The sequence below is a fragment of the Camellia sinensis genome, chromosome 11, assembly GCF_055761805.1.
Source record: "Camellia sinensis isolate YWXY chromosome 11, ASM5576180v1, whole genome shotgun sequence".
NCBI lineage: Eukaryota > Viridiplantae > Streptophyta > Magnoliopsida > Ericales > Theaceae > Camellia > Camellia sinensis.
In genome coordinates, this window is record NC_138971.1 from 139,194,779 (window position 1) to 139,218,710 (window position 23,932).

The following is a 23,932-nucleotide window of genomic DNA, read 5'->3' on the forward strand; positions in this document are numbered from 1 at the left end:
TAATTTCCCATAGACGGCGCCAAATTGTGGGTGTTGATCTTTGACCACACCACCAAACAGGGAACTCAGCTGGAGAGCACTGACATAATAGATTAAGCCCAACATCCTGCACAAGAAGATGAGATTCCGGTAGTGGTTCATCCACCCGAGGGCACTTCGACGATTAGGCCAGTAATCTATATCTCTTAAAGATAGCAAATTGTGCTTAAACTCACATGAAAGAACTTACCTTAGACCAATGAGGGTGCCCTACTTTTATAGCCAGCCCTGACTTGATCCCTGTAGAAGCCTCACTTCTGTGAACTCAGGCTCAATGCTCATCCTAGACTCTCAGCTAGATAGGGATAAACTCCCCAAGAGCTTTATCTTTATCCAGACTGAGATCCTCCCTTGTTCTAGGACTATTGCCCCTCATCTACTTATCTCGGATTTCGGTATCTGTGCAGATAACCTCGGCCTAGCCAAGATCACCTCGGTATCATGACTAGGCCACATGGCACATTGGCTGACACTTCGATGTCACCTTGGCCACGTGCTGTCATTCACAAAATATGTCCCCACAAAACAGAACTAGGCTTGGTGAGGTATTTTGTAGTGGTAAACAGTAAACTCACACCAGTAGTACACCAGCCGTACAAGGCCTCCTTATTAGTTAAAAAATCCGGTGTGAATGGTATGAGTTGTGTGACTAGGGGGGCGCTGTATTAATATTGGCAGTGCCCCCCCTCTGGGCGTTGATCTGGGCCGTCCATTGTTGTACTTGTAGACACATGTGTGGATGGGGTTAAAAGGAAGTCACACCCGGGCCCAGGTGTGAGTGGTGTGAGTACTTTTGATTCCTTTGCCGGATAGTGCGATACACGTGTTGCATTTCTGGTGATTCGCGTGGTTATAAAATAAAAATATTTTCAGAATGATTGACATAAAGCAAAGACAGGAAAATGATTATGCTTTTGAATTATTTTGAATGGGAAATGTTTGTTCTCACACGCGGGCCATTTTTGCTATTTATTTGGTACCAGAAAACATTTGATGGCAGAGAGGAATATGCTTTTGCAGTGGGATAGCTATTGTGGTGACGTTGTTTTCTGGTACATTGTTTCGTCTCTCATTTTTTGTCTTTCTTTGTTGTTGATTGTATTGGTATACAATGTTGTACTCCTTAGAAGAGTATCCCAAGAATTATGAGTAGTTCACTCAAATGTGTGTAGATCGTTTTTTGACGTGGCAAGTAGGACTTTGAGAAGAGAGCCAGCGGTCAGATCCAGCGAAGTTTGTTCTGGTGTACGAGGAGCAGAGGAAAAAAATATCAAAGCTAAGGTGTCTAAATAGAAGGGTTAGCAGAGGTAAGAAAATCTGCAGAATTCGTAGGATAAAAGATTTGGAGTGTTTTATCAAAAATAGAAGGAGTAGTAAGTAGCCAATATCGGACTCCCCTTGCGTATCGGAGGTCAAGGACACTAGCAGCCAGTGGATATAAGCGTAGTTACCGTGGTCATGCACCTTTTAAGGCGGCGTATATACGTAGACGGTACATACATAATATTCCCCGATATATTAAGAAGACTAAGAGGGGAGTAAGAAAGTTATAACTGTACGATGAACAATTAAGGGACGTTAAATTTGATAATAAAGGTGTAGCGAGATTGCTGAATGGTATTGAGTTGGGTAATATGAGATGTGACTGTCAATCAGACAAGATTGTTGTTAAGGGTATAAAATTAATTGGGAATGTTCAATTAGGACAAGATGCTAAAGACGAAGCTGTGGTCCACCACGTATTGCTTTTCGTCATATGTGATAATAGTCCGTCAGATTCCGTCCCCACACCTGATAAGATATTTATTGGAGTTGGTGAGGGTAATCCTGAGACTTGGATTGTTGATCCACCAATCTGACCGGTTTCAGATACTAAAGAAAATGAGATTCAAGCTCGTTGGTGGTAAGGATAAATAGTACGTTCGTCACGGAATAGACGTTGTGGACCGATTCTTCCCAGGTATAAAATTAATTGGGAATGTTAAATTTGGACAAGATGTTAAAGACGAAGCTGTGGTCCACCACGTATTATTTTTTGTCATAAGTGATAATAGACAGATTTCGTCCCCACATCTGACAAGATATTTATTGGAGTTGGTGAGGGTAATTCTGAGACCTAGATTGTTGACCAGACCAAGACTTCAAAAGACAAACTCAAAAAAGTAGAACACCAAAAGAAATGGGAAATCCAAGATCAGAAGACTAAGGAAATGAAGAAAATGTTAATGAAGAAGAGCTCTTTGGACCTCTTTACAAAGGCCTCATTAATCTAAACAACCCGCGATAAATCGTTGCACAAACTCTACAACGATCATGCTTTCTCATCTTAGTTCCCATCAGAAAAACACATCAAATTCACTAGACCCTTATTTGATTATCAAATGCGATGTAGTTGTAGTTGGTTCTAGCTCAGGCGGTGTGGTTGTAGCTGGTGTTCTAGCAAAAGTTGGCAACAAAGTGCTTGTCATAGAGAAAGGGATGAACTATGCTAAAAGCAAGCTCTCACTTCTTGAAGGATCTATTATGGATCAAATGTATCTAGGAGATGGGTTACTAGCAACTGACGATTTGGGTGTTGTTATACTCGCAGGTTCCACCGTAGGTGGAGGTTCCACAGTAAATTGGTCGGCTTCAATTCGTACTCCCTAACATATACTTAGGGAATGGTGTGAACAATGTGAACTACAATTATTTGATAGCATATTATACATGAAGCAATGGATGTTTTGAAGTTAAAGATGAAGGATTCAACAATGTCGTGCTAAGAAAAGAATGTCATGAATTGGGTTATTCTGTAAATAATATCCCTAGAAATTCATCGGTAAATCACTATTATTATGGTTGGTGTTGTTTTGGTTGCAAAGAGGAAAGAAAGAAAGGTGCCTCGGAGACCTGGCTACTAGACTTGGTGAATTCAGCAATGGTGCAATTCTTCCATGGTGTCAAGCAACGAAAGTCTAGCACAACAAAAAGAAAGGAAGACAGAGAAACATTGCGACTGGGGTTGCTTTCGAATTTCAATACAGAGGGGTTAAAGAAGTTTGCGTTGTGGAGTCAAAGGTGACTGTTGTTACATGCGGTGCTCTCAGTACTCTTTCACTGTTGAAAAAAAGTGGCTTGAAGAATCCAAACATTAGAAAGAACCTGCATCTCCATCTGGTGACAATGACATAGGGCTATTTTCCAGACAAACCTTTGCCTAATACATGACCAGAAGCAGAAAAAAAGTGCTACAAAGGGGGTATAATGACAGTAATTTCAACAGTTGCAGCAAACTTTAGTAAGAATGGTTATAGTGCTGTGATTCAGACACCAGCATTGCACCCGAGTACGTTCTCAGTTTTGATGCCATGGGTTTTTGGTATTGATATAAAAATGCAAATATGCAAGTTCTCAAGGACTGCCAACATATTTCCACTGGCAAGAGGTAAAGGATCAAGAGAGGTGGTTTCACCAAGCTCAATTAGTTATCGAATGGACAAAATTGACGAACAGAATTTGAAGAGAGGACTAGAGAAGATCCTAAAGATATTGGCAGCAGCCCGAGCTAAAGAAAATGGAACTCATCATTGTAATGGGAAGACATTAACGATGTGTTTGGTTGGGAGATTTGGGGAGGGATTTGGAAAAGGAAAGAAAAAAAGTGTATGAAATTAGGTGAAATGCACATTTCACCTACGTTTTTCATTTCCTTTTATAAATCCCTTCTCAAATCCCCTAGCCAAATACAACATAAATGTAAAACATGTGAGTTTGCACAAAGCTGGGAATCCAATGGTAACTATTCAGGCAATTTCTTATTGCACTGCACAGTTTGTTCTTGAAGTTCACTACAGGAAAATGAGGATTTAACGGCGTTTAATTAACGGCGTTTAATTAAACGTTACCTTTTTTTATAATTAACGGCGTTTTTTAAACGTCGCCTTTGTTGTTAGGTAAAACGGTACCGTTTTGTAGATAGAAGACGTTTAAAAAACGCCTCAAACCTCTCTCTTCACACCCTCTTCCCTGTCTCCCTTCACACCCTCTTCTATCTCTCTCAGTTTTTATTTTGAAAACCTATTTTGAGCACCGCCGTCTCCTTCTCACTCACTCAAATCTCTCACTCACTCCTTGCTCTCTCTCTCTCTCTCTCTCTCATTCAAATCTCTCTCGATTCTTCTTCGATTCTTCTTCAGTTCGGTGATTCATCTCGGGATTGCGGTTTCGAAGTTCGATTTTGAGCGTAGATCTGTGATTCATCTCCATGGATTTGGAACTCTTCGTCTTCTTCGATCAGAGGTTAGTTGCTCTCTCTTTCTCTCACTCAAATCTCTCTCGATTCTTCTTCAGTTCAGTGATTCTTCTTCGATTCTTCTTCAGTTCGGTGATTCATCTCGGATTGCGATTTCGAAGTTTAATTTTGAGCATAGCTCCGTGATTTATCTCTGTGGATTTGGAGCTCTTCGTCTTCTTCGATCAGAGGTTAGTTGCTCTCTCTTTCTCTCACTCAAATCTCTCTCGATTCTTCTTCAGTTCAGTGATTCTTCTTCGTTTAATTAACCACATTTAGAAAGGTTAGTTGCTCTCTCTTTGAATGGTTTTGATATCCTTTATGCTTGTTCAACATGGCTATTATATATAATAGACGAAATCCTAATCGTAGCCCAAGGATTAGAATAAAAAAAAGGGAAAAATTATTGGCGAATAAAAGCTAGTCCTAAATTTGACTAAATTTTATGCTTGACCTCGTCAATATATGTAATTTTCAGGTACTCAAAGAGAGTTTTAAGATTTATTGTGCAATTAATGATGGAATCATCAATCTGGTTGATAAGGTGAATTGCCTTTATTTTCTTGCAATATTTCCAACTTTAACATGGTATTAGGTGGAGCTTTTCGCTTGCTTAGACTTTATGCTTTTGTTTTTTTATTTTTTATTTTTTATTTGTTTTTTATTTTTATTTCTATTTTTTTTTCCAGTTTTTTGAGATGCCAAGACATGAAGCAATGAAAGCCTTAGATATATATAAACGATCTGGCCAACAGGTGATGTTTGCATTGATTTTTGTTTGAATCATCACTTTTCAAAACTATCTTCTGTATTTTGTCAAATTAAAATGGGATGGATCTGAAGTTTAGACTCTGGACTCGGTTTTAATCATTCAGATTCAAGTTTTAGTGGTTAAAAAGTAGGTGTTTACTGCAGGCTGGAAGCAGATTGAATTTTTAAAATGCCTTTTCCATTACTGTCTCACCAATTTGAATAGTCTAATAATTTTCCTTGGAAGTTGTTTTTTTCACACATTTTAAGTGATATATCTAGGGAACTGAACTATGCCTTTTTAGTTCATTAGTAACCGTTTACAATGTGATCTACAGCTGTAGAATGTTAAGAATATTAAATCTGATGGCATTGATATGTAATATATTATTAACAAGGTCTTCACTTTTCTCTTTTTTGTTCTTGCGCTGGTGGGTCTGGATTGTTAAAGTAACATCAATATCCTGTTGAGTAATTCTTATTAAATGTGATGCTGTCAAGTCTTGAATTAAGTCAATATCCTGTTGAGTAATTCTTATTAACATTCAGAGGAAGCACCTATTTGAGGACCCATGAGCTTTAAACTGATTATCTCAATGCCATCATTTGATTTTTGTTGTAGGAAACAAAAATGGGCTTCTATTGCCTCACACCACCACCGACCAAGGTAATGCTGTGACAAACATTTTGTTATTCTAAGTAGGATTACATTTTTATGTTGCTCTTAGTTATCATGGATATTCTTGTGTTTCTTAGAATTTTATTTGATCAAATCTTTCCTTTTTAATTCCACTTGATGCTACTGGGTGAAAATTGCGTCCATGTATAAGGAAAATGATTGCATAGCTATCCTCATTTTGGAACATTAAAATCTCATATAATATATCATAGAATGATAAAATATTCTTTCAAAATTCAAGGTATGAAGGTGTTTTGGTGTTGTTTCGATATGGTTGATCCTTTGTGGTGAAACAGAGTGTGATAGCTAAATGATATTGTTGTTTTTAATTTTTAATTTTTTTCCCCCAATTTTCTTGCTTTAGAAGAAGGCAAACAAAACCTTTCTTGTCCAAGAGGAGATACGTTAAAGGGATTTAATGATTTGAGTGATATTTGCTTTGTTATTGGCTGCAAAGTAATCCTATACTTTTTAGTGGTCTGTCAAGCAGTTACTCATTCAGTTGAAACAACTTTGTTTAAGCCATAATCCCTGAGTTATGTTACAGAATTTTATGCTTTTTCTTTTTTGCTTCCAAGAAAATATCATTAGGCTTACTTTAGAAAAATAATTTACAAGAGAAAAGCAGGAAATGAGCAGAGAAAATATCATTAAAGGTTCTCCTATAGTTGTGGCAATATGAACCAGATAATGAAGTTCTTTAGCATGCCCCTCCTGCATGGTGTGCTTGTTTGTAGAATTTATCCCCGCCCTTGCTCTCTCTCTTTCTCATTGAATACTAGTTGCTATCTTAGTTGTTTTTTGTGATTGAATTGAAGGAAGAGATTATTTTTGCAGCAATGAAGCGACTCGAAGACCTGGGTGCCTCATCTTTTATTCTTGATCTTAGAGATAATCTGGGTGGACTAGTTCAGGTTTGTTTGATATCTTACATTCTCCATTTGTCAATGTATATATATATATATCCAAGTTGGACACTTTTATTATTTCATCTATTGCAGAAGGTTAAATTCATGATGCCAAAGAAAAATTGTCTTTGTTATATTGGTTACCATCAGTGCAATTTTAATGGATAACAGATAATTTGAATCGATTTCTTAGAGCATTGTAATTTTCTTTCTTTATTTCTTCTCCTTTGTTCTCATTGAGCCATGATTAGGTTTTATTTTATGTTATTTCTTGGACATAATTTTTAGTTGCTCTTGTTATCCTTGAATCAGGAGTTATACCCATTCATACCTTTTAGAATAACACTTCCTACCTATATATGTGTTCAATGTTCATATTTATCATAAAAAAAAAGAAGAAGAAAAAAAGAAGAGGAATGAAAAAACCGTTTGGAGTTGAGGAGAAAAAGCTATTTGTGTATCTTATGAGCAAAGGAAAAATTGATTTGCTTCACTAGTTAGCTGATTTTTTCCCCCACTAATTTTCAAATGCTTTTAAACTATGTTTTTAATTTTTTCGGTTCTGTCCATGGAGTTTAATGTGATTGAGTGTTTAAAAATTGTAAATTTGATTGTTTTGCTTATTTCAGGCTGGGATTGAAATTGCTAAGCTCTTTCTAAACCAGGGGGAGACGGTATGTGAATCTAATCAATCAATGTCATTGAAATTGTAAAATCCATATTTTGATAAATCTCCCTCCATCTCTCTCTCTCGAGTTCTTAATTCTTTTGTGTGCTGGCATTTGTCCATTGATGTTATCATCAATTCCAAAATTGCTGGTTGTTTGTCATTGATTTAAAATGAATCTCATGACATAATAAATGATCATATCTTCTTTATTTTGAGATGATCCAATATTACGGGTTTCTCATATATGTACTTATATCTAGAAACTTGAGGTGCTTTCTTAGGGTTGTGGTCTTATGGGCAGGTGATCTATGCCATTGGAAGGGATCCCTAGTACCAAAAAAACATTATTGCAGAAACTGCACTTCTAATTACAGCTCCTATCATTGTATGTATGCCTTCCTAATAACTACATATACTTCTATTGGGTTTTTGAAGTGAATTTATATGTATGATTTGCACTGTGGAAATTTATGGAATTCTCTTAAGTCAGTAGCGTGACTGTCAATTTAGAACCAACTTGTTGACTATAAACAGGGATTTGGACACAAATGATTTTTGGCATATCCTGTGAACTATATAAGATGTGATCTTTCTAAAGCTGGGATGCTTAATGCAGTACAATATGGATTGCTATTGTTCATCCTTCATGCAGAAAACCTTGGGGTTGTAATTGGATCATGGATTCGGAGAGGAAATTTTCTATGGAAAAGGAAAATTGAAGGGAAAAATAAATGAAATTGAAGTTAATTTTCTTCTCACTTCTCTTCTCTTTTCCTTTCCTCTGCAAATCTCTCCTCAAATCCATGATCCAAACACAACCTAACTGCTTAAATGGCCTTACTGAATTATTGGGTTTGTTGAATTTCTGACTGGGTAGAAGTGAGCAGAACAAACTATTGAATGATCCAATCTGGGTCCATCAAACTTAGGTTCTATTGAAAATTGTCTTGTCAATTACTTAAAAACTCATGTTAAAAAATATATATATATATATAATCTTAAAAGCTCAACCTTAGCTCTGGCAGGTTTTCTTGACCTACTGACGATCCTCAAATTTGAGTTGGGGACCCGGGGTTCCCTAAAAGATATATTTCACATTATCATGAATGCAGAAGGTGGAAATGGAATACAAAACTTACAAATACTTAAAAATGGTCAGACTGATACCAATTTTGTGAACATTTTTGGGTTGGATGGTTTTTTTCAGTATACTTTTTAAACTACTTTTGATTGCAATATGGCTAACCACTTATTTGTTATTTCCGATGCAAGTTTTGGTGAACAAAAATACTACTAGTGCAAGTGAAATAGTGAGCAGCTGAGATTATCACAGAGATTCAGTTGCTTATCAATGGAACCCGAAGACGAAACACATCTTGTCAGCTGGAAGTCTCAACTTGAGGAGGATATGAAGATGATCCAATATCAGGACAACAAAAACCACATTATTGAAGTACTTGCAGCTAATGACCTTGACTGTGATGATCTGGGTTCAATCTGTGCAGCAGACACGATGGTTCTTGGTAACTATATAGAAGAAATTGTAGTATCTGCAGTTTCTTATCATTTGATGAATAACAAGGATCCTGAATACGGACACGGAAAGCTAGTTATTTCATCCTCAAGGTTAGATTAGTATATTATTTATCAAAACAAGGTTAGATTAGTATATTAATTGGAGGCTAGTTATTTCATCCGCAAGGTTAGATTATTATATATATTGGCGGTTTCCTTACCATTCAAGCCTCGTTAACTTTGTTGGTCATGGAACAGTTTGTCCCATGGTTTGAGCATATTCCAGGAAGGCAAGTCTTCTGGCAAGGATACTTTAAAGCTGGAAGCGCAGACTGAACCTTTTATGGTTGTGCATATGTTTTTTCAATAATCTGATTGTATGGAACGTGAAGAGTATTTTCTTGATGTCCTCTTTTTGTTGTCCTAGGATGCACCAAAGGATGAGGCTGTTGCTTTGAAGCCAGAAACAAAAGTTGGAAGCACAGTCCCTGAGGCATCAACTTTAACAGAGGCATCAGCTTCAACAGTGAAGGATGCTGGTAACCCAGCGTGCCAGCATCAAAAGCTCTGGTGGGTTAGATTTATTATTTCATTTTTGAGATTTCTTTGTTAGGATTTACTTATTCTCTACCATTGGTTCTACAACTCGCTATGTATATATGCCAGCACTTGCACCTCTGCATTCCATGTTAAAATTGCGGATACTTTTTTAGTATTTAATTAATCAACTAAAGAATCACTGACATTCTTTCAGGCATATAATATATAGACATGTAGATTGATTTTTTTTAGTTTTGTAAACTTAACATGAAGTTTATGATGACCATCCGTCTCTGTAGTGTTTATTCTTCTCCTGTTCCCTTCTTTTCTCATCGTGGTGTTTGCTTATACCAGGAGATTTCTCCTGACAATGAATTTGAGAAGCGCACAAGGCCAGAAGTCATACCAGCTAGTGAGATCGGTGTGACATTCAAAGATATTGGTGCTTTGGATGATATTAAAGAATCTCTCCAAGAACTAGTGATGCTACCTCTTTAAAGACCAAACCTATTCAAGGGAGGCCTTTTAAAGCCATGCAGAGGAATATTGCTATTTGGGCGTCCTGGCACTGGGAAGACAATGTTGGCAAAGGCCATTGCCAACGAGGCTGGAGCAAGTTTCATTAACGTGTCTATGTCTACTATCACTTCAAAATGGTTTGGTGAAGATGAGAAGAATGTTCGTTTGTGGTTAATGTTAACACATAATTTTTGGATATATGTTGGTTTGTGATTAATGTTAAAACATGATTTTTTGATTTTAGATATGTTAATTTTGTGGGTAATGATTGGATATTAATTGAATGAGAAAGTGAATTAATGCTTCATTACAGCTATTTGAATGGGAGTTATTATTTTATATTAGTGTTATTACTGGTATTTTTTTAGTTCAATCAAATAAAATTAGCTCGATTTCAAAAAAAAAAAAAAAAAGGATACGGTGACGTTTCTACAAACACCTCTTAAACTCTACATCTAACTGCCAAAGTTTTTTAAAAGATATGACGGCGTTTTTTCAAAACGTCGCTAAATATCATCAGAGACGTCAGTGTATGTTGAGCAGGACATTTGGCGGCGTTTTTAAAACGCCATAAAGCTATACTATTAAAACGCCGCCTATACTATTATCACGACGTTTTTAAAACGCCATAAAGCTATAGCGACGGCCGCGTCCTCGGCGTTTGGTGCTAAGCGTCGCAAAAATAATTGGCGGCGTTTTTGTCACTTTTAGCGGCGTTTTTTAAACGCCACTAAAAGTTGAATTTCCTGCTGTGGTTCTTGAAAGGAAGAAGAACCAATAGAAAGTAACTATTGGCTTGAGCTTGAGAAGCAAGAGATATTGTTTAAGATAATAAAACCATAGAATAATATAAAATACAATCAAAAGTTTACGCAAGAAATGGAAAATGTTGCTTTGTTATATGTTATTAGATAACTGAATAATGAGCCACTAAAAGTTGAATTTCCTGCTGTGGTTCTTGAAAGGAAGAAGAACCAATAGAAAGTAACTATTGGCTTGAGCTTGAGAAGCAAGAGATATTGTTTAAGATAATAAAACCATAGAATAATATAAAATACAATCAAAAGTTTACGCAAGAAATGGAAAATGTTGCTTTGTTATATGTTATTAGATAACTGAATAATGAATAGAACTCATTTACGTTGGATTCGCCAAAAAAAATAGAAAGGTTTAGGAAATATAAGCTATTGTTTAAGGGATGGGGTAAAGTGCCCCATATATTACTTTTGCAAACAGGGTGACTATTAGGAGTGTAAAAATAGTCCGTAGTCCGTGGGCGGCCCGGGATGGGCCCGACCCATTTAGGCCTATTTGGGCTTAGGCGCGAGCCCAGTTCGAGCCCCTAGGTTTGGGCCTGGGCTATCATTTTTAAGCCTGGACCGGTCCGTAGGCCTAGCCCATTGTCCAACCTATCGGCCCACTTAAGACCCACTCAAGGTCTGACTCGACCAGCCCGAGGCCTAGTGTCTTTTTTAGTGGAAAATAATAAATTTTTGGTTGAAAAAATTAAAAAAAAGTAAAATAAAATGGTCAGGCCCGCCTAAGCTTGAGGCCAGGCCTAGGCTCATCGGGCCGACCCGCCCAAGGCCCGAATAACCCTAGGCCTAGGGCTGGGTCAGGGCCTAATTTTTTGGCCCGTGACTCGGTCCGACCTGACCCGACCCGAATTTTGGCAGGAGCCCGTGAGGCCCGACATGGGCAGGGTCGGGCCAGATTTACACTCCTAGTGACTATGAACGAAAAAAAAATAAAAAAATGTGTTTGGTTTCAATTTTCTGAATTTAGTTTTCTAGAATTTGAATTTTTTGTTTTTTGTGTTTTTTCGCTTCTAGTGAATTTTTTTTAAAATTTTAAGTAATGTTTTTACCTTTTTAGATGCACCTTACTTAGATGTATCTAAAAAATAAAATATTTGTAAATTTTTTTTTAAAAATTAATAAATACACAAAAATATGAAAAATATACTAAATTTTCGTTTTTTTGTAATATTTTTAGTATTTAGTGAATTTTTTAAATATTTTTTTTACGAAAATTATACTTTTTAAATATATTTATGTTTGGAGTGTAGTAATTAAAAAAATTACTTTAAATATTAAAAAAATTCAATAAAAACAAAAATATACAAAAAATAAATAAATAAAATAATAAGAAATTAAAATTTTCTGAAAAATATATTTAAAAAACTAGAAACAAATATGGTGACTCAGCGCTCTCCTTTTGTCACTGTCACATAATGATTTTTGTCCCCCTGAACTTACCAAACATGGTGTTCAAGGTACACTGTCAAATTCAATTGAGTTTCAGCCAAATTAGAGTAGAATGATGCCCCTATGGGCCTATTTGTTTGGACATATTATAACATAAAATTGAGATTATTAATTTCAATAATGATTTATCCCCCATTTTTCTCCACCTCCTTTGACCACCTCTCTCTCTCATTGGTTACATTTTTTTTTTCTTTTTTTTCTTACTCCTACAATCACCACCCGCCACGTGGCAAAGGGGGGGTGAGGGGTGACCCCCAAAAGGGGGTCCCAAACATTATTCTATCAATTTATGAGATTCATATTCTATTATTTGGTTACAATTTTTATTATTCAGATTAGATTCGGATGAACATTCTATACAATAAAATTAGTATTTTTTTAAACCTACAACTAATAATAAAAAACAGCTATATAATTGAGATAATATATTTCTATATCCATTGCAAAACAAACGTAAGTAAAAGAAAATTATTTATTTCACTAATCTAACTAGATAACAGATCTTACAATAATCTCATGAATTATTTATTTTCTCACTACTAATCTTACTAATCAAATAAGACCTAAAAGATCCAACAATCTTTGTTTGGGAGGGTAATAGAGGCTCATGATTTTGCCCAATACCCAACTCTAGGACTCAAACAATTGATTATAAACAATGCATGGATTCTAGTGTCATCATTCCTTTGTGTTGTATATATTTGATTTAATTAACAGTAATTCTCAAGTGGTAAACTGGGTATTCTCATGCCAATCAGTATGGAGGTCATACAATGGTTTCTTTAAATCTTTGAATGGTTTTTTTTTTTTTTTTTTTTTTTGTACTTTTCCGTGTCCCCTTTTTTTCAATTGCAAAACAGAGTGAGGATGAGCATCTTTGAATCAAAAAAATTTCACTAATTTCCAAGGAATAGAAGATGATAATTTGCTATTTTCCTAGTTTCAAAACTACTCATTTGCTAGTCTTTACTATTCTTAGAAATTTCTAAAGCAAATCACATTGCAATGAGAAAGAATTCCTCACAATCACAAAGCAAATCACCCTTATATAATACAATTTTAATATCAATCACAGACCAGAGAGAGAGAGAGAGAGCAGATTAGGGCACACATACAACAACTATGTATTGTTTGCCAAATTTGGGAAGAAAAAAAATGCCGGGAAACTAATGACTTTATGACCTGTTTGGCTATCTCTAAAAAAACTTTAAAAAAATAAGTAAAAAACAGTTTTTTGACCATATAGTCCCAAGAAAAGAAAAAAAATTATGTTTGTTTTAGGCTAAAAAAATAAATTTATGGTTAATTGGTGATAAATCCAATATAAAGAGGGTATAAGACATTGGTCCAAAAGATATTTTTTGTTGATGAGAGGTCTATATTTTGTAAAATAATTTGGTGAGAAGTCCTAAAAACTATTTTGTTTCTAATTTTACCAATTGAATTTTGTTTTATATGTTTAGTTTTTTGTTGACTATCTGTTGAAATTATTTTTATCTGTTGAAATTTTTTATCTGCTAAGTTCCTATCTGTTCAAAAAAAAAAAAATTATTTTGTTTGAATTTTTTTATCTGTTTAAAATTTTTATTTGTTACAATTTTTATCTGTTCAATTTTTTTTTTTATCAACTATTCAAATTTAATTTGTGTTCTATGGTTGTGTTTGAGATGTAGACTCGTTTTTATCTGTTTAATATGTGTTCTATGGTTGTGTTTGCTCTAGTCTTCGGATTTCTCTGCCGAAACAAGAACTATGATGAACACAATACAAAGGGAGATTCGACCAAAGTAGACAAACTTTAAAAGAAATAAATTTAATCACTGCAAATCAAGAGGCAACCATAGAACACATATTATACATATATATATATATATATATATATAACACAAATTTGCACATATATATAACTATCAAATCAAGTCTATAGAGGCAGTTGCCAATCAGGCACTTGGCGGTGGGGGCACTGTTGTAGAAGGTCACGAAGTCTTTCCCATATTACATGAAATTGCTCGCCATCAATTTGAGCAAAATTGGTGATGACTCTCCTGAGTTGGTTGGTCTTACCAATGGGAAAGTATTTCTCCGAAAACTTCTGCTGTAATTGGTCCCATGTTGTAACGAAATTAGCAAATAAGGAGTTCAGCCAGTGTTTGGCTTTGTCCTTTAGTAAAAATGGGAACAATCGCAACATTAAGGCCTCATTGGTGAAATTATAGATCTTCACTGTAGAGCAAATTTTCAAAAATTCATACAGATGTTTGTAAAGGTCATCATGAGCTAGTCCATGGAATGATGAGAGCATTTGGATGATGTTGGACTCAATTTGATAAAAAACAGTGGTGGTGTCGGGTAACTGAATGCATGATGGTGATGTATATGCAGTGGTTGTGACGTAATTCTTAAGGGTCTGGTTGGACCTATTTAGGAAATTCGAGTTCACCATCTTTAATGGCTCGAAATATGGATATGGATATGGATATTCAAGACTAGGAACACGGGAAGAGGCTCTAAGGTTCCTAAGAGTCATTTTTAGTTCAAGGTTCAAACTCCACAATTCAGGGTGACAAGAACGGCGCTCGTGCATACACCACTAACACACGCACACGCACGCACGCGCACTCACACACATACACACACACACACACACACACACACACACTAAGTTTCGACTCTTATGCATTATGTTATGAAAGCAAAATACCAAAGGGAAAACTACTCATAGTAGATTACGAAAACGCTTTACTCGTCTTGCGAGTGCTTGACATGCAGGCCATTGTCTCTAATTTCCACTTGAGCTCTCTATGTTTAACACTTTGGTGCTTTGCTTGAGAGTATTTGCTTCATTTTATTTTATTTTTTAACACTTTAGTGTTGCGGTTTGTTTTTAAAGATCGGTTGTGCTCTGCTTGCACTTCAATGATAGCTCCACTTGCAAAAACTATACATACTTAGCAACATGAAAACATAAAATCCTAAACTAAAAATTAAAATAAGAATGTAACTTTAAATTAATTAGTTTCGCTAGAAGTTCCTGGCAGCGGCGCCAAAATTTGATTGGTTGTTTCACACACCAAAAATAAACACTAAACTATGCCAAATTTTTTAGAATAGTGGTAAGTCTTTGGATTGGGCTTTGCCAGAGCAATGATGCCGACACAGTGTTGAACTCTGTTTGCTGCCGAACTGCGGCGATGATCTCAGATCTACGACTGGAGGGAAGATTGGTGAAGATCGGCGGTGGCGGAAGGGGAAGAGAAGAGGAGAAGAGAGAGAAAGAGAGGGTGATGATGGAGGTGGTCGCGGAAGTCAAGGTGGAGGTGGTGGTGGAGGAGGCGTCAACGTTAGAGGGAGGCGAGCGGCGGCAAGGCGAGCGACGGATTCAACAGTTGTGCTACAACAGTCATGCAGAGAGAGAGAAAGAGAGAGATAAAGAGTAGACAGAGAGGGGGCTGAAAAATGAGGTTTGGTAATGATCATATAACCTCTATATATACATGGATAATTTGATGTTTTTACACTAACTTGTTTTTATAGACAAAATGCTTTAGGCCTGGACTTCAGATTCAAATTTGATTTTTTGGGCTGAGTGCCCATAAATTTAAGAACCAACTTAACTTTTTTACCAACAGATTTTTTTTTTTTTTTTACAATTTGCTGAACGGATGAGATTTTTTAATTCTAAAAAGGTCCCCCCAAAGGAGAAAAAAAAAAAACTATTAAACAGGCCATTGCCAAACATGTTTAAATAAAAGTAACGCTAAACAAATAATTTTTTTTCACAAATTCTAACACTTCACTATTACAAGTTTGTATAAAATTTTATTCAAAATGATATAAATGTCATATGTGGGGATATATTTTCTAAGTACCAATACGTGGCAAGGTGACGCCGACGTGTCAGCCGAGGTGCCACGTGTCCTGGTCGTGACGCCGAGGTTATCTCTGAAGATATCGGAATTCGAGATAAGAGGACAAAAGATAAGGAACAAGAATCCTAAAATAAAGAGGAGATTTAGCCAAGATAAGGATAAAGCTCTTAGAGAGTTTATCTTTATCTCTTGAGGAGTCCAAAGTAAGTACTGAATTGGAGTCCATATAAGTGAGGCTTCTAGTGGGACTAGGATTAAGTAAACTACAAAAGAGAGACACTCCCGTGGGTCTAAGGTACGCAATTTATGCTTTGAGCAGTGAGTTTAGCACTTGATTATCTTTGAGAGATATACTGACTTGATCGTCGGAGTGCCCCCGGGTGGAAGAGCCACCGCCGGAGCCTTCTCTTTCTGTTACAGGTTAACTGAAGCCATCTATTCTGCCGGTGCTCTCTAGCTGATTACTAAATGGGCAGTGTGATCAGAAAATCACTCACACAATTTGGTGCCGTCTGTGGGAACTTAGAAGAATAGATGGCCAATAACGGACATAAGGAAAAGATTGGGGACGACACTCCTGCTGGGAGTGGCAGACCAATTGACCTTGACGTTGAAGGAGACAACAACAATGCAGAAACTCGTGACCAGGGCCACGGAGAGAAAGACGTCGGCCAGGAGGGCGACACTTCAAAGAAGACAGACCAAAACAAGTACTATAACGAAGACAACCTCCAGGTATGGAGGGATAGGTGCCTGCGGAGAGATGAAGAAGTAAATGAATTGGCAAACAAGTTGGCGGACCTGCAGTCGGTCGCCAACTTCATGATGCAAAACAATGTCATGCAGCCACCGTACCCACTGCACGACACGCCGATTCCAGCAACTAATACCCAGAAGGGAGGAAGGAAAACAATCCCCGAAGCCCCTCAGAACACCAGGAACGGAAGGCACTCTCACCGACCTTCCAGGGAAGTCGGACGAGAGGAACTGAGACGAGAGGAGTCCCGAATGATGTATCACACGAAGGACCCAGAGCCCAAAGAACATCGGCAAGTCCAATGGCAGGCGCTCTGCTTTGATACAACCCATGGAGAAAGATCAAAACGGGCTCACCACGAGGCCGAAAGTAGTCTGTCGAAAAGATTGAAGTTCGAAGATAGCCGAGCTCCAGGAAGGAGTAAAGAAGACTTGAGAGATTACCTCAAGAGGAAGCAACAGAATGCTGAAGCCGAAGTAACTTTCCCGATTAAGCCGAGGACACCATTTTCGGTGGAACTAGACAAATTTGAAGCACCAAAGAGATTCAGTATGCTGAGGTTCCAAATATATGATGGTAAGTCAGATCCTAACTTTCACGTTGGACTATACCTGAATTCAATGGCATTATATAGTGGGAATGAGCAGTTGCTCTGCAAAGTATTCCCCTCATCCTTCGAGGAAATTGCATCAGATTGGTTCCATAAACTACCGAAGGGAAGCGTAAAGACTTGGGAAGGCCTGGCCGAGATATTTGTGGCCAGGTTTGTGACAAATAAACTACAGCCCTTGAGAGTCGACGCATTGATGGCTTTAAAAATCACCAAGGATGAAGGCCATAGGGCCTACGCAAAAGGGTACTACGAGGTGTTCAATCGAATACCTGAATGCAACCAAGAGGTGGCGGTCGTGTCTTTCAAGAACGGCCTGAAAGATGACTGCCCACTATGGAAGTCTTTGGCAAAAACATTGCCAAAAAGCATGGAAGAACTCATGGCGAGAATCGAGAAGTACGCCAGAGCCGAGGAGGATACGTCGGGAAACAAAGAGACAAAGCAGGAGAAAGGAAATGGCTCGCCGAAGCGAAGCCGAGGTAACAATGGACCGATCAAACAAGAAACGGAATTGAGGGCTAAACAGGCAGTAACGACTGTATTCCGAATCCCGGTCCACAAAGTCCTGGATCAAATACGAAACCAACCCTATTTCAGAGCACCGACAAGAACACTAGGGAAATTTATGGGAAGAAATGTCGGTAGGCGTTGTGCTTACCACAATGAAAAAGGGCACCAAACTCAGGGTTGTAGAGCCCTAAAAGCACACTTAGAAGACTTGGTGAGGCAAGGCCATCTGAGGGACCTTGTCGATGAAGCCAGGACGAGGGAAGAACAGGCAAGATTGCCTCAAGCACCAGCAGCTCCGCCTCTCCCAGCACAGCAACCACAGGCAGGAGGACCACGGGTGGTTAATATAATTCACTCAAAAGTGAACGAAAACAACATACGAGGGGAGACCCAGAAGGTAAAACACCTACAACACGTAAACCAGGTTGGACATAAAAGACCTCAGCCTGAAGAATGCCAGGGACCGACAATAGCCTTTACAGAAGCCGACCTAGAGCTGGTCCAGCATCCACATAATGATGCCTTGGTAGTATCCCTCCAGGTTGGGGAGTGCCAAGTGAAACGCATCCTGATTGATCAAGGCAGCTCTTGCGACATCATGTATGTTAGATGTTACAAGGAGCTGGGCCTTCATCCTGATGACTTGGAGCAATCTAATGGCCCGATGGTCGGCTTCAATGGAACACCGACGTGGCCACTGAGCGCAACAAGCTTGGAAGTACAAGCCGGTACTAAGAAGATCAAGACAGAATTCATGGTGATTGACATACCCTCGCCATACAACATCATCTTGGGAAGGCCATGGCTGCATGCAATGGGGGCAGTTCCCTCAACGTTGCATCAACTACTACGGTTCCCAACAAAGCATGGGATTGAAGAAGTCAGAGGAGATTAACTGCAGGCGAAGAATTGCTCCATGGCAGCAATGAAATCTACCAGCAGCGTGCGAGAGCCAAAGAAAGTAGAAATTGAAATTGAGGATGTGGAAGTCCTAGAAGACGTCGACAAAGAACCAGCCGAGAAGAGCGAAGAGGCGCTAAAGAAGATCCTCGTCCAGGATGGAGATAAAGAAGGCTTCTTTCTTCTCGGCTCGGGCTTAGCCGAAGAAGAGGAAAAAGAGTTGGAAACATTTTTGAGAGCAAATATGGAGGTGTTCGCTTGGACACCTTACGAAATGTCTGGCATTGGCCTCGAGGTCACTTGCCACGAATTAAATGTTGACAGGTCGGCCAAACCTGTAATTCAGCGAGCCAGAAGACCGACGTTGATACAAGTCGAAGCAGTAGAAGATGAAGTAGACAGACTTCTAGAAGCCAGGGCCATTAGAGAAGTACACTACCCAACATGGCTATCCAATACAGTGGGGGTAAAGAAGAAGAACGGTAAATGGAGGGTCTGCGTAGATTTTACAAGCCTGAACAAAGCTTGTCCCAAAGACAGCTTTCCTTTACCCAAGATTGACCAGTTGGTAGACGCCACATCTGGACATGGAAGGATGAGCTTCCTGGATGCTTACAGGGGATACCACCAGATAGCCATGTACCCCCCCAGATGAGGAGAAGACAGCGTTTATCACCCCGAAAGGGTTGTATTGTTACAAGGTAATGCCTTTTGGGTTGAAAAACGCAGGAGCAACGTACCAAAGGCTGGTAACCAAGATGTTCAAACACCTGATTGGCCAAACAATAGAGGTCTACATCGATGACATGGTCGTGAAGACCAAAGAACCTAAGGGTCATCTTGCCGACCTAAAAGAGGTCTTTGATATACTCAAAACATACCGGCTCCGACTCAACGCATCGAAGTGCGCGTTTGGAGTTGGATCAGGTAAGTTTTTGGGGTACCTGGTAACAAGAAAGGGCATCGAGGCCAGCCCAGATCAAATCAAGGCCATCCTAGAGTTGAAGAGCCCAACATCGGCAAAACAGGTGCAGATGCTAACTGGAAGGGCCGCAGCCCTAAACAGATTCATCAGCAGAAGCTCAGACAAATGTAAACCTTTCTTCAACCTGGTGAAGAAGGCTACGAACTTCCTATGGACTGAGGAATGTGAGGCCGCTTTGGCCGACCTAAAAAAGTATCTGACCACGGCTCCAGTCCTCTCAACACCTGAACCTGCAGAAGAACTGTTTTTGTATTTGGCAGTTTCAGAACACGCGGTAAGTGCAGTACTAATCCGAGAGGAAAAGGGGGAGCAAAAGACTATTTATTATGTAAGCAAAACCTTGGCCGATGCAGAAACAAGATACCTACCACTAGAGAAATTAATGCTGGCCTTAGTAATGGCTTCAAAGAAGCTGAACCATTACTTTCAAGCGCACAAGATTATAGTGCTAACAGAGCATCCACTGAAGTCCTTGTTACAACAAGGAGACTTAACTGGAAGAATAGCAAGATGGGCAGTGGCCTTGGGCCAATACGACCTGGAGTTCAGGCCGAGAACAGTAATTAAAGGCCAAGTTTTGGCCGACTTCGTGGCCGAATTCATGCCAGAATCCATCGAACATCGGGCTCCGTTGAGCCAAGATGAATGATGTCCAAGCAAACAAGGAAAAGCCCAGCCAAAGGCAAAAGAACAAGGAAAGGAAAAACTCAGACCCTACAGCATTTACATCGGCGACTCCTTTCGCCTGTTTGTCGATGGGAGCTCAAATCGGCAAGGAGCGGGGGCAGGAGTAGTGTTAATATCTCCTGATGGGGAGATATTGGAACAGTTTATTCGATTAGGGTTCAAGGCCTCAAACAATGAGGCAGAATACGATGCATTGATTGCAGGACTAAAGCTGGCAGTGGCAGCAGAAGCAGATGAGGTAATAATTTTTTGTGATTCACAACTTATAGTAAATTAGACAACAGAAGAGTTTGCAACCCGAAATGAGAGGATGTCGGCACACGCAAAGGAAGTCATCAGGCTGGCAGCCTTGTTTCGCAACTGCCGACTTCTGCAAGTTAGTCGAAATGATAACAACCACGCCGATGCATTGGCCAACTTGGCAAGCTCAATACAAACTGGAAAAACAAGAACAATAATGATTGACTATCTGTCAAACCCGAGCATAGAACAACCGATCACAGAACAAGAAGCAATGTGTGTGGGCTTGGGACCAAGCTGGATGGATGCAATTGTTGCATTCCTAAAAGAGGGAAAGCTGTCAGAAGACCATAAGGAAGCACACAAGGTCAGATTGAAGTCGGCAAGATTCAATCTGATAGCGGACGGACATCTCTACAGAAGGTCCTTCACTGGACCCCTTTTAAGGTGCGTACACCGTTTGCAGGTTAAAGATTTTCTATATGAAATTCATGAAGGGATTTGTGGAAGCCACGCTGGGGGCAGATCACTAGCTCACAGGGCCATTACCTAGGGGTATTGGTGGCCCTATATACAAAAAGATGCAGAAGCCTACGTGAAGAAGTGTGAACAATGCCAAAGGTTCGCACCTTTGATACACCAGCCAGCTGCTGACCTGAACCCTGTATCCAGTCCATGGCCATTTGCCTAATGGGGCATGGATCTCATTGGGCAGTTGCCCCAAGCAACTAGGCAAAGGAAGTACTTGCTGGTAGTAACAGATTACTTCACAAAGTGGATAGAAGCAGAACCTTTTGCCAAAATCTGAGATGTGGACGTTAAGAACTTCATATGGAGAAACATCATCACCAGATTTGGCATTCCAAGAGCAATAGTTGCCGACAACGGAACGCAGTTTGACAGTAAACTCATCAAGAACTTCTGTACGAAATTCAAGATAAAGAATTACTTTTCAACACCAAGTTTTCCCCAAAGCAATGGGCAAGAAGAAGCATCCAACAAAGTAATTTTGGATAGGATAAAGAAGAGATTGCAGGCAGCAAAATGAAAGTGGGTAGATGAGTTCCCCAATGTACTCTGGGCATATCGGACTACGCCGAGAAGATCAACAGGAGAAACCCCCTTTGCCATGGCTTATGGCACAGAAGCAGTCATCCCACTAGAGATCGGCATCCCAGGGATCAGAACCTAGGGAGTAGAGAATGGGACCAATTACATACTTCTAGCCCAAGATCTGGATCTCTTAGAAGAAAGAAGGGAGAAACCTGCAATTCAGCTCGCAGCGTACCAGCAGCAGCTTGCTAGAGCTTACAACAAGAAGGTCAATCCAAGGGATTTTTAGGTCGGCGACCTAGTCCTAAGAAAAGTTGTTGGCAACAAGAAGGATCCCAGAGAGGGCAAGCTGGGCCCAAACTGGAAAGGGCCCTACAGAATTACTTCGGTATTGGGCAATGGAGCATACCGGCTTGAAGATAATGAGGGCAAAGCATTGCCATGACCCTGGAACACTTGTAATTTGAAATTTTTCTATCATTAGATGTTCCTTGTTATTTTTTTGCCGACATCATCAATAAAATCTTAGCAGAATTTTCCAAGACTTGTGAATTAATAAAAGATGCATCATGTTGTTTCTAATAATAAGAACCCAAGTGGAACTTAGGTTCACATTGGGGGCAGACAGAAGACACAAATGCTTAACGCTTGTTGAAATTTGTAGCAATTTACAAGTTGAAGTTAAGCCGAGATTATTGTTTATCTTCACTTGTTGAAATTTGTAGCAATTTACAAGTTGAAGTTAAGCCGAGATTATTGTTTATCTTCACTTGTTGAAATTTGTAGCAATTTACAAGTTGAAGTTAAACCGAAGTAATGCTTAACGCTTGTTGAAATTTGTAGCAATTTACAAGTTGAAGTAAAGCCGAGATTATTGTTTATCTTCACTTGTTGAAATTTGTAGCAATTTACAAGTTGAAGTTAAACCGAAGTAATGCTTAACGCTTGTTAAAATTTGTAGCAATTTACAAGTTAAAGTTAAGTCGAGATTATTGTTTATCTTCACTTGTTGAAATTTGTAGCAATTTACAAGTTGAAGTTAAACCGAAGTAATGCTTAACGCTTGTTGAAATTTGTAGCAATTTACAAGTCGAAGTTAAGCCGAGATTATTGTTTATCTTCACTTGTTGAAATTTGTAGCAATTTACAAGTTGAAGTTAAACTGAAGTAATGCTTAACACTTGTTGAAATTTGTAGCAATTTACAAGTTGAAGTTAAACTGAAGTAATGCTTAACACTTGTTGAAATTTGTAGCAATTTACAAGTTGAAGTTAAGCCGAGATTATGTTTATCTTCACTTGTTGAAATTTGTAGCAATTTACAAGTTGAAGTTAAGCCGAGATTATGTTTATCTTCACTTGTTGAAATTTATAGCAATTTACAAGTTAAAATTAAACTGAAGTAATGCTTAACGCTTGTTGAAATTTGTAGCAATTTACAAGTTGAAGTTAAGCCGAGATTATTGTTTATCTTCACTTGTTGAAATTTGTAGCAATTTACAAGTTGAAGTTAAGCCGAGATTATTGTTTATCTTCACTTGTTGAAATTTGTAGCAATTTACAAGTTGAAGTTAAACCGAAGTAATGTTTAACGCTTGTTGAAATTTGTAGCAATTTACAAGTGGAAGTTAAATTGTTGCTTAACACTTGTTGAAATTTGTGGACAATTTACAAGTTAAAGTCAAGCCGAAGTGATTGTTCAACACTTGTTGAAATTAGTGGACAGTTTACAAGTTAAGTTAAACCAGTATGATGTTCAAACACTTGATAAAAGTTTACAAGGAGTTTGTTTATCCGAGGTGTGTCACCCCGAGAAGATTGTACAAAGAAGGAGAAATGTGTGAAAGACATGCAGAATATTTTAAGTATAGAATCATGTAGAAGCAATGAAGAGAAGACAAGAGTACAAGCACTTAAAAAAGAAAAGTTGCATTAGCATTCACCAAGAAAGGGGCACATCGGCCATACAAGAGCTTACATTGTCTAAAAAAAGAAAACAGTACAAAAGACAAGACAGGAAAAACATGAAAATTAAGCTTCATCAGCATCAACAGCAACTTGGGTTTTGACCTCGGAAGGATCTGAAAGAGCTACCTCGGCCGCCTTCTCCTCCGCGATCTCGACATCAATCTGGACAAGGGTTTCATCAATGCTTTTTT

General features: G+C 38.5%; 1 long non-coding RNA gene and 1 pseudogene across 1 annotated transcript; both read left to right on the plus strand.

The window, feature by feature from the left end:
* The first annotated feature begins 1,673 nt into the window (after window positions 1–1,673).
* Window positions 1,674–4,581, plus strand: LOC145802666 (long-chain-alcohol oxidase FAO4A-like; annotated as a pseudogene).
* Window positions 4,582–7,825: 3,244 nt separating this feature from the next.
* Window positions 7,826–10,204, plus strand: LOC114278478 (uncharacterized). Its single transcript, XR_014345385.1, has 3 exons — window positions 7,826–8,945; window positions 9,093–9,404; window positions 9,729–10,204. It is a non-coding gene; the product is annotated as an uncharacterized LOC114278478 (long non-coding RNA).
* The last annotated feature ends 13,728 nt before the right edge of the window (window positions 10,205–23,932 follow it).